The 17,139-nt window shown below is 43.1% G+C and overlaps 1 non-coding gene across 1 annotated transcript; it reads left to right on the top strand.

The window, feature by feature from the left end:
* Positions 1–13,291: 13,291 nt before the first annotated feature.
* Trnaa-ugc (transfer RNA alanine (anticodon UGC)) lies at positions 13,292–13,366 on the top strand. Its single transcript has one exon. It is a non-coding gene; the product is annotated as a tRNA-Ala (tRNA).
* Positions 13,367–17,139: the final 3,773 nt, after the last annotated feature.

Consider the following 17,139-nt stretch of genomic DNA (forward strand, 5'->3'; position numbering starts at 1 on the left):
GACGTTTCGTCTCCGACTGCTGGAGACATCCTCGGAGGTAAAGCGGCGAACTGAAGAAGGAAAAGATCATTTTGTAGGAATAATTTATATGACTTTAGAGACAAGAGCTGGGTAAATTTGGTAGTGTGGCGTTGCTGCTGCTCTAACAATTGAACGTATTCACATTTCCTGCGGTTTTTATCTGCATGCAAGATTTAAATATGGCTCCTAGAGTAGTTACTTCAGGATTACATAGATCTCCAAATAATTCTGTTTATTTGAAAAGTAGTAACAGTATGAAACTCTAGTACTAGAACCTATGACGCTGAGAACGAGTAGATGCAATTAATATTTTAGTTTCTCTAAAGCAGGGGAGAGTAAACATTCTGTAGGAGAAAGTAAGAGACTGACTGACTTTGTCTATAACAAAATTCCCAGTGTGAAAAATCGTTATCTTTCTGCACTTCATAACGTCATCTTCTGTACTTTTCGGGACACTTAAATTCTGGCGTACTAGAAAGCCATTTCGTTATGTTACCGTAGTATTAGAAGTTAAAATAGATGCTAAATAATGTGATAAAGTGCAGCATAAAATCCAAAAACGATGGCAGCGACTAACTCTACTTTTGCTGCATAAAAATGTGACACAGGAACTGAACTTTGACAGTTTAAGTGAAATGCCGTTACACTTGTCTCTTCACCGCTTTAATCAAAACTCACTCTCGATACCAAATTCAAATTATTAAGATGGCAAAGCAACTTTCATACAACATCCACGGCACTATGAACGGGATCGACGGGTACTAGTGACTTAATAATGACACTGAATATTTGCAAAGCACTTGTGGACAAAAATACAAACTTTATATTCCACCATAGTCACGCGACGTTTTAAATCAACGTATGCTGGCGACAAAAAACTGTCAGGCACGTCTGAATGTTCACTCCGTAGCTACTCGTATGGAAAACAAACCTCAGCTATCTCCACCGTCAGTTTAGAATGCGACGTTGGCCAGGCTATCTACTGAACACAGAACTGAGTGTCGTTATTTGCACTTGGTGACTGATAAAAAATATATAATATGAAAGATGCACATCTATGTGACAGGAGATACTCGTTTTTGGTAGGTAGTATACATAAGCATAAATAATGACTTTACAAAGATTTTATTTATAATTACTTCATCTAGATGCTACAATTGAAAGCAGTTTTGTATTTCACTTCATGGAACCTCCCTTTAAAATGATTTAGTGTTCATGCGTTACTATTTGTTGTATACAACGGTTCACCATAACAGTTTTGGCAGCGTTTCTTACGCCAATGGTAAATGGGTCGCTTGAAACGAACTGGTCACTTGTAGCTCAAAAATTGTGTTTTCGCATTTCGGGCGCAGCCCATAGTAAATATGTCTGCCAAACAAAATACGAAGCCTTAAATGCAAAGCATAATTTACAAAAGTAATTAGAAGTAAAGATATTTAAGGTATTACGGAAATTTTAAAAAATAAAATGATCATACCAGACAGAACTACATTCACACAAGCATAGTGTCACGTACTTACATCCTCACCATTGGTGCTCAGCTCATGCAGAGTCCCCGTTATAAAATTTAGCTACCAAAATATGCCCTCAAGTGGAGTGGCTGTATGTGCGCAGTGGCGATAGCAGCATTTACAGAAATAACTAAACAACTTGATAACAAAATAGTAGCGGGAATTTGTATTGATACAGTAACAAAGACGTGTGTATGAAACTAAATACAGTAACTTAAAATTGTAGAAGCAAAGGCAAATACATCATATGATTCATTCTGGGATCGATAAAGATAGAAAAGATAATAGCTTTTTCGTTAGTGTTTGGTCTTTTTCTGAGTAAGATGCCCACCGTGCTCGTGGCCTATTAGTGGCTGCCGCTATAATCTGCACCGGCTGAATCCTATCGAAGTGAAGATGGCTCCCCACAGACTCACATGTGGAGTGAAAGTCTGTCACGCAATGGAAACGTCAGAAAATTAATGGCCCGATTAATGAGTTCAGACTGTGATTGAAACCTCATAGTCAAGAGAAGGCAGGATTCAGTTATGATTGTGGACGCGGCCGCAATCAGTTACTATTGGTTGCCGTTTACAGTTAGAATTTATTTTAAACCAGTAATTCCAGACTCAACAATAAATAAAAATACCACACGTTATTAATGAACGAATAGACAACTGTGTAAATAATAGTGTTTTCAGTGAGTTTAGAAAATCGCCATTAAATACAGATAGAGCAGATAATGTTTTAAAAGCAAGCCACTGTGATCTGGGAAGAAGGCCTAACACGCCAGGAATGGCAATGAATTAAGAATTGTTTACACCTCGCTGCAACTTACAAATTGCGGGTACTGAAATATTAAATGCAAGTGGTCACAAACACAGCAGAAGGTATCAGACGCCAGCAATGGCAGTAATTAAGGTTTTAAGGCTTACTGTTAAAATACAAATACCAAATTAGAATTTTAAGGCAAGTGACCACAATCACGGTTGAAGACCTTACACGCCAGGAACGGCAATAATATAAAAAAATTTAGAAACCTGCTGTAAAACAGCAAATACAATAGCAAAGGTTAATTAAAAAAACAAGCAACTGATCACTAAACGGGAGTAATAAGATGATGGTAAACTTTGTAACACAACCCTTAACATCCACTGAACACTGCACTGCTAGATTTATTCTGGAAGGCTACCAGAACTATTAACGAGAAGTATATAACCTTTAATGCAGGCTTTACAAGGTATGGTAATAAATAATACACTAATAAAACACAAGGACCAGTACATAAGTTCCTTAAAGGGTACTGAGGCAGATATACCCGCAGAAGGCGTGGGCTGAAGGAGCGTTATACCGAACTACTGGCCATCAGACCTCATTTTAGAACACATAAGTCTTACAAGAACCAAAGGGCCACGGACGGTGCTCCAGGAATCGACCTCTGAGAAGGTCCGGCAACAAACACTTTCGCGAGCTATGAGATAGGCAGACAAGACTTGCATTCACTTCACAAGATCGTAACTTAGACTAGTGGCAGTCTAACGAATGACTAATGATAATCTTGCTGAAGCTACCTGACGTCCGATAAACCAAACGCAACGATGGCACAATACGCAAAAGCCGTACGGGCAGTCTTCTGCACTATGTCCCCAGAATGCCGTACTTAGAGCGCCTAGAACGAGAAAGGAATCACTTACCACCTCAGTAGTAGAATCACCAACCGGCCTACAGTCAAGAAAGCTGTCAAAACTAGACGCCTTACCGGACAGCAGCGGCAAGGTGAGGAAACGTACACTGCCGTTACATACGAGGTGCATTCAAGTTCTAATGCCTCCGATTTTTTTTCTCCGGATTGGAAAGAGATAGAAACATGCGCATTGTTTTAAAATGAGGCCGCCTTCATCGTCAATACGTCCCAGAGATGGCAGCACCGTACTGCAGATGGAATTTTACCGCCAACGGCGAGAATGAGAACTGTTTTAAATACTTAAAATGGCGACGTTTTCCTTACTTGAACAGTGTGCAATCATTCGTTTTCCGAATTTGCGTGGTGTGAAACCAATTGAAATTCATCGACAGTTAAAGGAGACGTGTGGTGATGGAGTTATGGATGTGTCGAAAGTGCGTTCGTGGGTGCGACAGTTTAATGAAGGCAGAACATCGTGTGACAACAAACCGAAACAACCTCGGGCTCGCACAAGCAGGTCTGACGACATGATTGAGAAAGTGGAGAGAATTGTTTTGGGGGATCGCCGAATGACTGTTGAACAGATCGCCTCCACAGTTGGCATTTCTGTGGGTTCTGTGCACAAAATCCTGCATGACGACCTGAAAATTCGAAAAGTGTCATCCAGGTGGGTGCCAAGAATGCTGACGGACGACCACATGGCTGCCCGTGTGGCATGTTGCCAAGCAATGTTGACGCACAACGACAGCATGAATGGGACTTTATTTTCGTCGGTTGTGACAATGGATGAGACGTGGATGCCATTTTTCAATCCAGAAACAAAGCACCAGTCAGCTCAATGGAAGCACACAGATTCACCGCCACCAAAAAAATTTCGGGTAACCGCCAGTGCTGAAAAAATGATGGTGTCTATGTTCTGGGACAGCGAGGGCGTAATCCTTACCCATTGCGTTCCAAAGGGCACTACGGTAACAGGTACATCCTACGAAAATGTTTTGAAGAACAAATTCCTTCCTGCACTGCAACAAAAACGTCCGGGAAGGGCTGCGCGTGTGCTGTTTCACCAAGACAACGCACCCGCACATCGAGCTAACGTTATGCAACAGTTGCTTCGTGATAACAACTTTTAAGTGATTCCTCATGCTCCCTACTCACCTGACCTGGCTCCTAGTAACTTTTGGCTTTTTCCAACAATGAAAGACACTCTCTGTGGCCGCACATTCACCAGCCGTGCTGCTATTGCCTCAGCGATTTTCCAGTGGTCAAAACAGACTCCTAAAGAAGCCTTCGCCGCTGCCATGGAATCATGGCGTCAGCGTTGTGAAAAATTTGTACGTCTGCAGGCCGATTACGTCGAGAAGTAACGCCAGTTTCATCGATTTCGGGTGAGTAGTTAATTAGAAAAAAAAATCGGAAGCCTTAGAACTTGAATGCACCTCGTACACTTACCCCAGGGCAGGCAACTGGGGCGTTAGCGGCCACCAGATAAGAAATTACCGCTGGTTGAACTTAACAAATTGTAACAAGTTGAACGCAGTAAATAGTAATAAGGAGTCGAGGAAAGCTAATCAGATCCGCCTTTCCCAAGCACTCCACTCACTGCTCTTCGCCTCGGCGACACTACGAGCAGCACCACGAACCCAAGCCACTGGAGAATCGCGAGATATCGCGGTGGTGGAGGTTTCTTTACTTGGATTGAAATTCACTCATCTTAAAGTTTGCTGGAACTGGTTTACGACGAGGTCGTGCACCCTCGTGACCACAGCTCTTCCATACGACAGTCCATGCACGCCGCCAGCAGTACCGGCGTGCTCTGGCACTGCACGGACGTGGCTCCAGAGACGCCAACCGAACTGGCCCACTCAGGCGACCCAGGAAAACAACGATGTCGCCCCAAAGATAGGGCAACAGTTACGACATACCGATAACCTCCGCTGCTGCCACTAGCTGACAGTCAACGCTTGCGAAACTGTTTGGCGCCAGTCAACACGAGAAGAAGACAAAACAACCGCAACCATGCCAACTAAACGATACCGTCTGGCCTCCAACAGAGGGCGGAAACCTGCAAACGACACCAACGTGAGCCGCACCACGGCTCAGTATTCTTTACAAAAATCAATAGTATTAACAGGTGCCTGTTTCATCCAGCTACTGAAATAAAGCAGTGGTCCAAACCTACACAAATTTATTGGTATCACAAGTGAAAGCACGAACAAATATTATTTGATGATACCACAGTATTAATTCTGAACAATCGGAGATAAAAGAAAATTAAAACATAAATAAACAAGCTAGTCGTGACAGTAAACGACAAAGCATGTAAGTTTTGGGAACAGAAAAGACTCAGATTAATAATTCTCAATTCATCATAAGAAGAACAAATAGACGATTCTTCTGAGGACACGACGGTTGCTTAGATCTGTCGTCAGACGAAGAATATCTAACGCAAAACCCCTACGTACCTCAATTATTAATGCGCCGCCAATTACTTAGTGCAGTTCTGAAAAGAGATCCCACTAATAGAATCTCGCTTACATTTTCCTAACCATTCTCATTTGCTCTTCTACCAGATGCTGGATGTGAGCCACATCGGAAGTCCCTGAACATCTATCAACCGTCTGAATGCTTCCTAGCTTCAACTCCAAGTATAGCCTCGCAAAATCCTCTCTCCTTCCAGTACTCCACGGAGCTCCCACAAAAACACGTCCTTCTTCCAATCAAAAAGTTTGTCATTCGTTCTCTCAATGGAAAACATCGTAGCAAAACTTAATGTTTGCCTCTATCCTCCGCAAAAGTTCGTTTCAACTCTAGCCAGTCTCTTATTATTCCAAGGCGATAAAATCTTAGCAATTCAGCAACAACCTCTCACTGTTGAGAAAACATCCTATGCTCACAAATACGAACAGCATCTGTGCTTAAATTCCTCGGAAAACTGCGTTGAGTGCCCAACTCAAGCTCCTCTTTTTAGGCACTCTCCAATCCTCGTTTTCTCCGCTTGTTTCTGCATTGGTCGAGTGAACGAGATCCATAGCGTGGCGACAGACTGCCGGCACAGTGACTCCTTACCATGCAACGCCGATATTTCGTTCCAGAAAACGGGTTTTGTTCTCTCGCTGGCCAAACAATATGTCTGTAAGCAATGCTTGAAACAATTTTAGCTGAATAGCTCACCACATAAAGAAACGCACAGCTTTCACACAATTCCAGCTGTATCTTTAGCGCCCATTACTAAGCCTCTTTCGAGGACATCCAGGACACCCAGCCGTCAGATGCCTGCCCAGTTTCTCTAAAAATCCCCCCGGGCTGCACCATCGCGGCCCTAATTATACAATAGTACTGGTCTGGTAACCTCTGACCTACGTGGCCTGTCGCTCTCCGGGTCATCGCCCTGCACGGACTGATGCGGGTCTTCAGCCTCAGGTTAAGTTGTCCTGTGAATGCACCTCCAAGGCCCACGGCTAGCAAGTTGTCCCTATGCGGATCGCTGCCGAGATACGGCCAAATTCTCCAGAACAGCATCTCATGCAAAGTACATACTCGGAGTTAATCAGATTTACTTTACAGAGGGACAGCTTGATTTCTGCAATCATCTGTATCAGTCGCAGTAATATCAAAGCTTCAATTAACAAAAAAAGGAAAATTTAACTGTTGAATTACTCATTGTGCAGCAACAGGCTGGTGGTGATTTTAGTTTGCCTTTCTGAATAATTTGCTGGTTGGTTTGTATGATAATGTCAATGTCTAAAAAATTTATTTATGTGCTATTCATGTATTAATAAATGTTTATTATTATCAGATCAAACCCTATGATCGAAGTATATAACACGCCATCTAAACATAAACGCTTAATTGAGGCGCGATGATAAAATCAGGATTGAAATTGACGTATCTGACAAGCACAACAGTAATATTGACAGTCATTATTATCATTTCATGGGGATATGCTGCCACTTTCTGACCTGCGACGGAATTACTTGCAACTGAATTTATTAGCCTGTCCATGACGATTCACAAGTTGCCGGTTGTATTTCTGAATACATCCGACTTCTTGCGATCAACGATCAATTAGCGATAATCGGAATAGAACGACAATGTTACACCAGCCTCAAGCATTTAAACCGATTTGTAAATACTTTCTATGTAAAAGTTTAGGTATTGTTTGTAAAACCGTACACTGATTACAGATTTCTGTATTAATACATAATTAAGTGGTATTTTCCACATTTTATCGGTGCATTGGCAACATTTGTATCACAAAGATCCTTCTCCCCATTTCTGATGTCTCTCCTTAACTACTAGTCTGCTTAGTTATTTATGTCAGCTAGATCGTAGGATGATTTTGTTCCTGTACAAACGTAGGTTCTTTATAAGTAATTCGTATTGTGACTGTTTTGCTACTCCCCATAAATGCTGCTCTCTTGTCCCTTCCATACCCTATTTCACTTCTTCCCCTTCGCTACAGGCCCCAAAATGAACCATGAGATGCATTTGGTTTTACGTATAGGTCTTTGATCTCAGTTCCGTAAAAATTTCCACTATTATTTTGTTATCAAGTTGTTCATTTATTTCTGAGGACATACAGACACGTCATCTAGTGGCCTGGTTCTGTAACGGCGACTCTCCATCCATTAAGCACTGACAGTGAGAACATACGCGTGTCACACCATTAGAGTTGTACAACTACCGTAACCCTCCGTAGATTACCTCAAGTAAGGGTAGACTAGGGTACTTTCCCTTGTAGCATTGGTCAGTTAACGTTGGATCCACGTTACATCTACATCTACAAAACTGCAGCATCATCGGCGAAAAGCCGCATGGAACTTCCGACACTATCTACTAGGTCATTTATATATATTGTGAAAAGCAATAGTCCCATAACACTATGGTACTATATAGCGCTAGAAAACGCAAACCGCAATATAAAAATATAAAATAAATCGTCTAAATTATATGAAACATGGTACTGTTATTCAAAACAACTCTCGCATATATCAATAATAACAGGAAACTCTTGGTATTGATCACGATGAAAAACGAACTATTGAGTACAAAATAACAACAATAATTACAATGACATGCCAAAACATTTTGACGACCTGCTTGTTAACTTGTTGGTCCACCTTTGAAACGCAATACATCACCGATTCTGCGAATCAAGGATTCTAAGATTTGTTGGTATGTTTTTGGAGGAACGTCTCGCCATATGTCCACCCACAAATCATGCAAATCATGTAATTTAGTTAAACAGCTGGCCTCTGATTTGTGTACTCGCTGATAGCGCCTGATAGCAACCCAAATGGATTCCAATGGATTCACATCGAGCGTATTTCATGGCTAAGAAGTCAACATGAGAACACTGTGATGTTCCTCAAACCATTACTTTAGTACGTTTCCGGCTTTGAGATATGGAAAATTATCCTGTCAAAAGATGACATCGCCGGCGGGGACGACATCAGGCATGAAGGGGTGTGCAGGTGGTTCTAAGCTGTCATCGTGTCTTCGATTAATACCACAGGTCCCATGCTAGCGCAGCGGGATGTCTCCCATAGAATAATACTTCTCCCACCTGCCTGCGTCCTTGGCGAGGTGCACATTTCGAACCCCCGTTCGCATGGATGACGGCGTTTGTCGAGACGACCTCCGACCTGTTGTAGCAAGAACGTGACTCTTCCGACGAGGTGATACGGTTTCAACGATTCACGGTCCAATCTCGACGATCCCGTGGTTACTGCAATCCTAATTGATGATGTCGTTGGGCCAACGTATGAGCACGTAGGGGTCGTCTGCTCCCAAACCCTTCTGCGTCAACTAGCATAGCGCTCTTTTGGCAGACATGCCACATATCGCCACATGTCCTGCTTTACAAAACAGGCAGGCCTCCAAATCCCACATACTGTGAAGAGTCGTGGACGCCCAACCACTTATCGCCCAGTGGTAGTTTCAATGTCGTTCTACCACTTTCTATAGATGCTCCCTGAAGTGTTGGCAGAAGAGCCAACACTGTGTTGCTAGAGGAGGCCGAAATGCACGCGTTTAATTACACGCTGACTGGCGTGAGGTCTGGAACAGTTAAGGGAATTAATAGTAGCAAATAAAGTACGTAGTTGATATAATTTTTAACTTTAATCCACAATTGGTGTACATCGCTCTTGACGGTACATGTTATAATCTCAATATCAAATGCTATGGCGCCTTGCTATGTCGTAGCAAATGACGTAGCTGAAGGCTATGCTAACTATCGTCTCGGCAAATGAGAGTGTAGTTGTCAGTGATCCATCTCTGGCTAAGTCGGCTGTACAACTGGGCGAGTGCTAGTACGTCTCTCTAGACCTGCCGTGTGGCGGCGCTCGGTCTGCCATCACTGACAGTGGCGACACGCGGGTCCGTCGTATACTAGCGGACCGCGGCCGATTTAAAAGCTACCACCTAGCAAGTGTGGTGTCTGGCGTTGACACCACACTCCCTGCAGTAGCACGTGAGCATTCGACCAGCTGCGCCATTTTCGGGATACTGATTCACAGGCTCTTAGTAACAATATCACCTTTTTCAGTAGATATCCTCATTTGCGGCCCTATCGCTGCTACACTAATTCGCCATCTGTCTTTGATCCACTTTTATGTTTTCCTTCCTGTGTTATTTTCCTGCAACGCTACCATCCGACATTCAACCCCGAGGTGGACAGTGAAGATAATGCTCTGGCTGAGCAGTCTATATGTATATTTGTGCATGTAAATTTTTCTTACATTAAAAGTAATTGCTTTGGTTGCACAAGAAAGAAGAAATTAGGCGATCAAGTAATTTTCATTTCTTACAAAATGCGGTTCATATTCCGTGAGGATATAAATTACACAATGGGCTAACAATGAATGATTGCGGGCGAGGGGGTGGGAGGTGTAATTACGTGTAAAAGAACCAACGCAAAATATATAAAAAAGAGTAATTGTCGGCTCCCAGATTCTTTCTTAGACGTTTATTTATGTTTCTTTCCCTACCAATACTACCTGTATTCCTACCATTTACTGCCTCATTTATACCATGCGCCAAAACTACCGAACCGTAGTTTTGGTAGAGCACAGCTCAACACGAGATACTTCGTATGAATACAGTTTTCTTTGATTTGATTACTTTATTTTTGTAACACTTTCAACTTCTTTTAATGACTTTCCTCAGCTATGCTTGTGCTCAAGACTTTGCTCTCAGTTTGAGAGACATTCCAAAGACGGGCTGCACTCTAGACGGATCAATATAAAGGATTTTAAGAACAATATAATTTGGCACTGATGTAAGACGCGCTCTGAATTCTTTGTCATGAGCGCATGCCTTCTGCGTGACTTTATGCTGCAACTTAACATAACTGCTTTGCAGTGTCATATTTCTCATACATTTTATGCATATCTATGTTACCTGAAGACGGTCGCCTGACCGAAACGTATTGCCTGCGAATAAAATATACATCACGATAGATTTTTGTGGTTCCATGACCGAAACTTATTGTCTGTGAATAAAATATACGTCACGATAGATTTTTGTGGTTCCATGATGCTGTTCTTTGAATACATTGAAGCTATGTATTACTGTTTACAGAAAAAAAGATACTGAAAGAATCCAGTGGTGCTTAGAATGTATAGTGCTCAGTTAAGCTGGTGTGCTATCCTAGAAAACGTTGTGGTTTGTACCACGTACGCCACGTACCGTTATTGTATTCTCTCTTTAAACTATCGTACAACAAGAAAAGTAGTCTTAAAATGTGTAGTCGTATTACAAATCATGTTTTTTAATTGTGTGTAATGTATCAGTTAACCCAAAAAAAAACGCTTCCTACTGTATTCCAGTGTTTTGACACTGAACGCGGTTGACGCCGTGTGTCTTTCTAGCTGTTGACTGGTTATTACGAAGACGGTTTTTGGTTGCGCGTTAGAGATCGACGTTGATCAGTGTGCACAAAACGACACTCAGCACATAGTAGCAAGTTTTAACAACATAGGAAATGAAATGAAATATTGAGAAGAAAGTCTTTCATTTGAATCTTCGTGACGCTTTCCGTGTTTACGGGGATCTCTTTCACCAGGATCATATCTGCCTTAACGAAGATGATATTATAAAGATACAATGAAGTAACTGTGACAAAAAAGTGTGATAGACGGTCGCCGTTCCAGATTCACTTGGCAAACTCGCACACAAACTTTGGAAATGTAAAATCGCACGTCACTGAATATATAATCATGTTACAGATTGCATTATACCGCTCTTTAATTTAAAATTTGTCGAATGCCAGCTAGTAATTACTGACGCTCCTCTACCAACGTAAACGATTTAGTGGGACAGAATTGTCGCTAAACGAAAATTCGTAATTGGCAAGCTGCGGTAATTACGCGAACCCACATTGATACAACAGACTCATTTTTCATTATTCGTTCCATCAATGTATTTGATATGCTTTTAATGAGCTCATCTTTCTGCAATTAACCAGAGTTCCCCATGTGTACTGCTGATGTTAGCATCTACTTGTCATGGCGGAGGGTACTTCTGGCACCGCTATCATTTGTCTCTTTTCCTGTTCCATTCCCGTAGAGCGCGCTGGAAGGGTGCACTCTTCGGGAAGGCAAGTAGGTCTTGGTATGTACCCTGATTTATCTTATTTCTCCGCAGCGGGAATTTCGTGAGACGTATGTGGGTGGAAGCAATTTCTTTCCTGAGTCTTCCTGGAGATCTCACAACTTTAACATTAATGCCCTCGTCTTGTAACAGCTCCCACTGAACGAACGCGAGAAAAAACGAGCACATCTTCTTTAGATCATATCTATTCTCTTTCTAATGTCTACTTGTAATAGCCTTTTATCGACGAGAAGTATGGTATACTTATATGGATATGGTGTCTGTTCTTTTGGACATGTCTGAAAGAACGGACACTATTGATGACCTGCAGCAATTTAGAACGAAATTAGATTTATATGTCAGTCCTTCAGCTGCTCACGGGCGTTGATGTACCGGGTGATCTAAAAGTCAGTATAAATTTGAAAACTTAAAAAACCAGGGAATAATGTAGATAGAGAGGTAAAAATTGACACACATGCTTGGAATGACATGGGGTTTTATTAGAACCAAACAAATACACCCCATATTGCTAGACGCGTGACAGACCTCTTGTGCACGTCGTTTGGTGATGATCGTGTGCTCAGCCACCACTTTCGTCATGCTTGGCCTCCCAGGTCCCCAGCCCTCAGTCCGTGCGATTATTGGCTTTGGGGTTACCTGAAGTCGAAAGTGTATCGTGATCGACCGACATCTCTAGGGATGCTGAAAGACAACATCCGACGCCTATGCCTCACCATAACTCCGGACTATCTTTACAGTGCTGTTCACAACAATATTCCTCGACTACAGCTGTTGTTGAGGAATGATGGTGGACATATTGAGCATTTCCTGTAAAGAACATCATCTTTGCTTTGTCTTACTTTGTTATGCTAATTATCGCTATTCTGATCAGATGAAGCGCCATCTGTCGGACATTTTTTGAACGTTTGTATTTTTTTGTTTCTAATGAAACCCCATGTCATTCCAAGCATGTATGTCAATTTGTACCTCTCTATCTACATTGTTCCGTGATTTATTCAGTTTTCAAATTTATAATGACTTTTTGCTCACCCGGTATATCAATGGGGACAGCTGAAAATGTGTGCCCCGACCAGGGCTCGTACCTGGGATCTCCTGCTTACATGGAAAACGCTTTATCCAACTGAGCCACCGAGGACACAGAGGATAGTGCGACTGCAGGGACTTTCTCACGCACGCCTCCCGCGAGACCCACATTCTCACCTTATATGTCCACACACTACATTCGTAGTGTCCCTACCCAACATACTCATTACTCGTGGAAGACATTCTTAGCAAGTCCCGTAAGAGTTCAGGTAATACATGTGCATCCGCACAGAAGAAGGTCATGGCCGGTATTTCCAGAACTGTATACTTACATAGATATGTTCTTCCGTACAGACATCATGACACAACGAATGTAGTGTGTTGACATATAAGGTGAGAATGTTGGTCTCGTGGCAGGTGTGCACGAGAAAGTCTCTGCAGTCGCACTATCCTCTATGCCCTCGGTGGCTCAGATGGATAGAGCGTCTGCCATGCAAGCAGGAGATCCTGGGTTCGAGTCCCGGTCGGGGTACACATTTTCACTTGTCCCGTTGATGTATATCAACGCCCGTAAAGAGCTAAAGGTATTAATACATAATTCTAATTTCGAGAAGTATGGTGGTTCTCAAAAGCAGTTAAGTACTGACGCAACACTGCAAAACACGACCGTTAGGATGGTTGACAGCGCAGCCCCTGTGACAACACAACGTTTCGACACCGTCATTTACTGCGCAACCTGCAGAGGTCCTTTGCGTACACCAGCACAGAGCGCATGTAAATTAGCAAGAGAGGACGCTCATATCACAAACATATTGTTGCATCCGCTAATGTCACGGACAGCCAATCAGGAAGAAGTGTAGCTCCGCCGTGCGGGTATTTAGGAGCGCCTCCGCGACGATCACGGCAATCCTTGAATGCCATGCGCTCCGCCTTGCCTTCCGTATCCGCCTTCCTTCCCCCACACGGCTCCTGTATGAACTGATCCCATTCCCCCACCTCCTCCTGTTCCTCCAACATATCCGCATCCTTTACATTGTCCGCAGGCTTGATCACCCCCCCCCCACCCTCTGGTTTCCTCCTTCCTCTCCGCCCCCCACCCGTTGCCACGCCTCTATCGCTGTATCCCTCCCTCTCTCCACCTCCACACCCTCCATCTCCTTCATCAGGACAATTTCCAATGCCTCCCCCTCCCGGATGACGAACTTCGCCATGACATCTACCCTTCCTTCCAACTATAACCTGGCCTTGTTCCCTCCCCCCTTCCCCAGGGCCCCCTTTTTCCTCTTCCCTCCTTCTCCCCGAGCAGATTTTCCTCCTCCCCCCCCCTCCCCTGAGACCCTGCACCCCATACTTGCCTCTTTCCTTCCCACATCCCTCCCTACCTGGCCCTCTTCAGTGCGCCACCTGCTCATCTCCCCCATCTCTTCCCCTCCCTCCCTTCTTCCAGTCTCCATCATCTCCTTGCGCCTGGCAGATCCTATGTTTTGATCATCGTCAGTGTGACACATCAGTGTTGTGTTTAGTGCTGTTTCTCCTGTGCGTCAAGAGGTGTGATTTTAATTATGTACTGCCTTGAGGTTCACTGTCAGTGTTTGTTATGTGCTACGCCATCTGTCGATACCTTTTATGCTCCGGTCATACTGTGCCTTGTGTTCTTTTAATTGTTGCAGTGTGTGGCTTTTCGTGTGTGTGACTTTTAAACAGTTTTAACAGTTTTTTATCTCCGTTTTTTTGTCTATTGCCTTCCATGATGTTCCCCCTTTTTTTATATCTATGTTCACCATATTCTGTCCTTTGTTGTTTTTAAATGTTTTCTATTGTTTGTTCTGTCTTTCGGCTGAAGAGCAGCGCATATGCTGCTGCCAGCCCGCCTCGATGGGGAATTGAAATACCATAAAGAAAAAAAAAAGAAAAAAACGATCACGGCAGTTACGACTCAGCCAGTCAAGAGAGGAAGTCTGCTCTGGATCCAGCACCGCCGACCGCCCGCCGCCGTTACCGCTAGCGGAACTCTGAACCGGCTCGCGGGCCGGTCGGTATTCTGTTAGACTCACTTGTCAAGACTGTAGAAACAATGAACTCGTACAGAGTGTACCTTAAGTGTTAATCTGTTCCAGTTTGCTCCACAAAGGAGAGCGAGGACTTAAGCATTTGATAGTCAACTTGTAGTGAACGAACTCTGGCTGTGCAAGGCTTCCTTCTGTTGATCCAAGTGCTTGCATTTAGTTGTGAATTTATTTTCGTGTTAAGAATGCGTTACAAATTTGGCTACTTGTTTCTTTTGACCGTCAGTGAGGACCATTTATGTTGAAGTCCTTATGATCTTAAATATAGAGGATGAACTATATGTCCAGATGTTTGTTGTAGACGTGTTCAAAGTTCAGGATGCTGCGAAGTTCTCAATAATTTGTTGAGCGAGTGTACTGTAAGCCACTTACGTCGCGAATGACCTATAACTGCAGAGTTCTTACAATGCATCCTCCTCAGTTTCTCAAAATAGTCTAATACCTTTGTGCGTTTCATTCTTCCCATGAACATCTAATCTTCTTGTATGTTTTCCGCGTTTCGTGATGCCTTTGTTCGCATTTTCACTGGTAAGTCACACCTGCAGGTTTATCCTCTTATACTTCCATATCACGTCCACCTTTCTTTCGTATACAAAACTGAGGCATTCTCAGCTAGTTACGACAATTTGTTACACACGCTTTTCTTGTATTATGAAGTTACAGTTCCAATACTGTTATAGTTTTACGTGTCATGTCACATTTTTCTTCTGTACGCTGACGGGACGTTTGGTTAACTCAGTAGACTGTTTCAGACTTAAGTAATGATCTATAATTTCTCAGAGGCATAGTTCTTAACAGATTTTCTTGTAACAAATAATGGGCTGGTCCACAAGTTAGTTGCGGTTTTCCATAAGTTTAATAGATACACAGATACATGTAACAGATTTTAGTCATCAGTAACATATTGTACTTCAATATGTACAACAGTCTCCAAACCTGGGGTACTTTTCGATTCCGCAACTGTAAAAATAGCGTGAGTGTGAGACGACGAACTTGTCGAACCAAGTTCAATTTTCAACTGGAAAGGAAGTTCCTTGAAGGGTGTTATCGAGCGGCAAAGGTGAAAATCTGAGGGCGCAAGATCAGGTGAATAAGGTGAGTCTGGAATGACTTTCCAACCCAACTCCCGCATAATATTATTTGTTAGTCTAGCAGAGTGTGGACGGGCATTATCGTGGAGTATCATCACTCCATGCAGTCCTTCTGGTCTTTGTTCTTGGATTGCGTCGGCAAGAGGTCTGTTATCGACGATAAGAGTCAGCTATGATGGTTACACCTCGGAGTGGAAATTCGTAGTGGATCGCATTGTCGCTGTCCACCAGATGCATGGATCCTCACAAGTCATTGTACTGGTAGCTGTTTGATTTCTTATCATAAAGACGCCATTTCTCGTAACCCATAATAACACATTATAGGAATGGTCGGTGTTGTTCGCGAACCAACCGATGACAATCTAGCATAGATGCACCCTCTGATTTGTGTGATTTTGCGCCGGCTGGAGTGACCGTGCGGTTCTAGGCGCTACAGTCTGGATCCGAGCGACCGCTACGGTTGCAGGTTCGGATCCTGCCTCGGGCATGGATGTGTGTGATGTCCTTAGGTTGGTTAGATTTAATTAGTTCTAAGTTCTAGGCGACTGATGACCTCAGAAGTTAAGTCGCATAGTGCTCAGAGCCATTTGAACCATTTTTTTGTGATTTTGAATTATAGCATGCGGTACCCATATAAAAGATTATTGAACCTTCTCCATTGCATGCAAATGTCGCACGATGGTGGAATGATCGCAGTTCGTCACATTTTACAGTTCTCGAGGACTCTGACGAGGATCATTGTGTACTAATGCGTTTGAATGATCTTTAGCAAACCCCGAACCACGAAGGTTTTCCTGCACCTGATGAGTCACTAATGTCAAAAGCATCGTCCTTAAAAGGAGGCTTTGTCCAATGGCATTATACCCATACATGTCGCAAATGTTTCTGGCTCCTGTCACTCGTATATTGAACTCAAACAGAAGAATATGTCGGAAATGTTCCGATTTCTCCACTTGGCAGTGCATTTTCTAGCGTCCACAAAATGTTCAAATGTGTGTGAATTCCTAAGCGACCAAACTGCTTACGTCGTCCGTCCCTAGTCCTACACACTACTTAAACTAACTTACGCTAAGAACAACACACACATCCATGCCCGAGGGAGGACTCGAACCTCCGGTGGGAGGGGCCGCACAGTCCGTGACATAGCG

Source organism: Schistocerca cancellata, chromosome 3 (genome assembly GCF_023864275.1).
Source record: "Schistocerca cancellata isolate TAMUIC-IGC-003103 chromosome 3, iqSchCanc2.1, whole genome shotgun sequence".
In the NCBI taxonomy this organism is placed as follows: Eukaryota; Metazoa; Arthropoda; class Insecta; order Orthoptera; family Acrididae; genus Schistocerca; species Schistocerca cancellata.